Here is a 3582-nt window from a genome sequence, read left to right on the forward strand (position 1 = left end):
GTTTACAAGGTGTGAAAGACTGTGAATGGTTCATGTCTACATGTGGCCTGCGATTGGCTAACCCAAATTCAGGATGGATACGCTACAGTTCACCCAGCAGGGATAGTCTCCACCTCACCTGCGATGCATGGAAGTCATAAAATTGCACACCTCCTTCTACATCTTGACACACCCTGCCAGAGCAAAATTGGTGTTTAATCATTCAAATATGACCATAACGTGACAAAATAGCAACCTCAACTCCCAGATCCTCATTGTTACAAAAACCGATTTACTTTATAGGCTAGTGTGGGTAAACGTTTGCAACTGACAGAATATTCCAATTAAGTCATTTCAAAAGGAGCAATATTTGTTGTTGGATGTTTTGGGTGCTTTAATTAATTCTTCATCTTTTGTGATTTTGACCAAATAAATGTCAGAGTGCTTTTCTACATTTTTGCCAACTGTGGTGTGATGTTCACCATCCCGATAAATACTTAACTTTATTTAGAAAGCACTTGAAAACGAGCATTGCTGTATACAAAGTGCTGTGAAACAGGAATCGGTCATGCAGTAAAGATAAAGAGTAAGATAAGTAAGTAAATATTGAAGGAGTAGAGAGAGGTAAATGTTCTTTATTTACATTTCATCTCTCTCAAGTTGGATGTCTACCATCAGAAGTCTTTGATACTCGGCAACATGATGCCAGAGGGGAAACCTTTTATGATTCTCCAAGTCATCGCGGCCATCTTGCATGCAACTGCAGAGCCAGGCCAGCCCTCAATTTCACATCTCTACTGGTAATTTCCTTTTGTTTTATCTTTCGGATGACAATTACACCATGTTTTCTTAATAAAAATTCAGTTCATTTACATGTGCACATTAGTGGAGCAACTCACCATAGTTTAGCGACACTTCGGCAGTGCTTGTTGGCGATATGTTCCCTTTCAGCTTGTTTTGTCACGGGGCTTTTTGTTTAGCCTATTTGACATGTAGACGTAAACTATGCACCATCAATCATATGGACTTAGAAGTCCCTTTGTGCTATCTATTGTTGGTACAAATGAGATCATCTCAGGGGAACAGAGATCGAATTGAATGACGACAAAACAAAAACGAGTCGTTCCAAGTGTTTGTATAACATCTCACAAGACACTCAACAAGGAAATGACAAGGAGAGTTTAGAAACAAAATGTTGTTACTAGTGATATCTTCTTCTACTATGACTTTTCCTTCTTCCTTGTATTTCCCAGCAGTCTGGATGACCTTTAGCACCTTTCACAGCTGGTGTAACAAATAAAAACAGTACAATTAAAATGATTGCATATCAAGAGGATTTACCAATGACTGATTCCTCACCTGACTGTTTACAGTAAAATCCAGATTTTACTGGGAGAACATGAAAACTCCACCCAGGAAGTCCGGAGCCTGGAACTCGATCTTGCGTCCTCAGTTTTGGGAGGCAAGCGTGCTAACCAGTCATCCACTGTGCTGCCCTCTGGATCAGCTAGTTTGAGTAAATTAGTTTCAGTGCATTTGACTTGAAATCATTTGGGTTTGGCAAATCTGTGTTTATTAAATAAAGCATTCTGCGACAGTAAACTAATTAAAAAAAACGTGCACATTAAAACGTTACAATCCCTCTTTAGTCTTTTTTTTTTTTTTTTTCCAAGTTTAATTCTAATTTCTAGGCTGTCATGACCGTGTTATTTGGGGCCTGGGTTATGTTTGGGTCATGACCATACGGTCAAGTGTCTGTTTTGAACTGATGTAACCATCATCTGGATTCTGGTAAAACGCTTTGTGATGTCAGAAGCTATGTGATGTCAGGAATCTTTAATCTCTTTATCTAGTCAACAGCCAATCAAATAATTTAATGTCAGTCCTGTTTCCCAAATGTCTAGCCACAACCAATCAGATCGATTCGCTGTCTATATAAGCCTTCTGAGAAGTGCGTTTTTGTCAAATTATTCCTCTGTCCGGCTGGCTTCCTCGATGCCTTCTCGTTGTTTCTGGTCAAGTCAAGTTAGTTCCGCGCCTTTTGATGTTATGCGCATAAAGTGTTAAATCTCTTATTTGTGTCTGGGTTTTAGGATCCAACCCCACAACATAACATCGGCAAAACAACAACAATCTTCAAGTAGGTCAACACATTTGTAATCTGTGTCCGCAAGCCACCTGCTTCGCTCAGATAAGATTGTAACGTGCGATTAGGAAGAGAAGGGATGTTCAATTCAATGGAGCAAAATATTTCGGAAATTGAAGTCGGCCTACAGACAAATAATAGCAAATAGCACGTCGGTGAGTGCCAAAAATGATCTTTGAGCAAGCTGGTGAAGTGCTACAGGACAAATTTTGGTATCATTACTGTATTAACTTTAACTTTATAATCCCTCGATAGTGAAATGAAATGTACTGGACGGACGGGTTCGAATCGTAGGTTCTTGCGTCTGATAGTGTTGAGTCCATCAGAGAAGGTCAGTTTGGTTGCATCTTGCGCCAAACAAATGTTTCTGACGACTTTTGAGTTCATTTTGCTGCTATATAATAAGTGACGAAAGCAAGTTTACCTAATGCACTGCTACTGTGTGGGGTAAAACAAATCTCGAGCTGGACTTGACCATAATAGACCTTGTATAATAACCCAAAACCATATTTGAGCACCAGATCAAATAAAAGGTGAGGCGTTCCATCCTGTCGCATTGTGTCCATCTGTCGCCTGCGAGCGTGGCGGGACTGTGACGGCATTCCGAGCCATCTGATGGCACCGGGCCTTGCCCAGCAGGGCTTTAGAACAGACGTGGCCCAGTCTTGCATTGTCTGACCCACAATCCGCTGACTGCGATATCTCTGCCAGGGTCGATGACAGGCAAACCAAGTGGAGCACATACAGAAGAAGTCCTGTGTCAAGAGCATAAACTGAAATGTCAACTGGAATGGAAAACGTAAAAAATGATATGCTTTTGACATTGGACACTTGATACTAGAGTAGAATAACTATAAAGGCTCTTTATTCAGTTTTTGTTCACGCTTTTTGTACAGCACTGTTGCAATTGTGTTATGTTGTCTATAAACAAATTTGAGTTGAGAGTTAAGCACTTCAAAGTCGTGTCCATGTCCACAAAGGATGACTCAGTAAATAATACATGAATGCTTTGGTCACTTCACTAATACTTTGATAGCTGCAGCAATTAGAAAGGTAAAATGTCATTTACTTGTCATAATTCCAGCAAACAGCGAGTATAAAGAGTTTGATGCTGTCATTGTTATCGCTACATGTTAGCATAGTGACCGAAGTTTATGTAAATTGAGCAGCTTTCGTCTCCTAATACATTTTCCTGGCGTTTAATATAAGTGGGTTTACAGTTCTGCAGTGAGAGCTTCTCACAAAGGCAACGTGAATGGAAAACAAATAACGGGGTTATGATATCATTTAGAATCCTGTAATATACAGTAGTATTGCAAAAAAAAAAACACAATTATTTGCATTCAACGATGCCGCGCGCCATTTTGCTCATGTAGTATTGTGCGTAAAGAGGATATTGAAGGCCATATTCTTGGTACAGTGCTTACGTTTGGACAAATTTGGTCAACATTTCTTGG

General features: G+C 39.8%; 1 long non-coding RNA gene across 1 annotated transcript; it reads right to left on the reverse strand.

Moving 5' to 3' along the window:
- Nucleotides 1–1097: 1097 nt before the first annotated feature.
- Nucleotides 1098–1730, reverse strand: LOC144013288 (uncharacterized). Its single transcript, XR_013282198.1, has 2 exons — nt 1339–1730; nt 1098–1263 (listed from the first exon to the last, which is right to left on the reverse strand). It is a non-coding gene; the product is annotated as an uncharacterized LOC144013288 (long non-coding RNA).
- Nucleotides 1731–3582: the final 1852 nt, after the last annotated feature.

Source organism: Festucalex cinctus, chromosome 2 (genome assembly GCF_051991245.1).
Source record: "Festucalex cinctus isolate MCC-2025b chromosome 2, RoL_Fcin_1.0, whole genome shotgun sequence".
Lineage (NCBI taxonomy): Eukaryota > Metazoa > Chordata > Actinopteri > Syngnathiformes > Syngnathidae > Festucalex > Festucalex cinctus.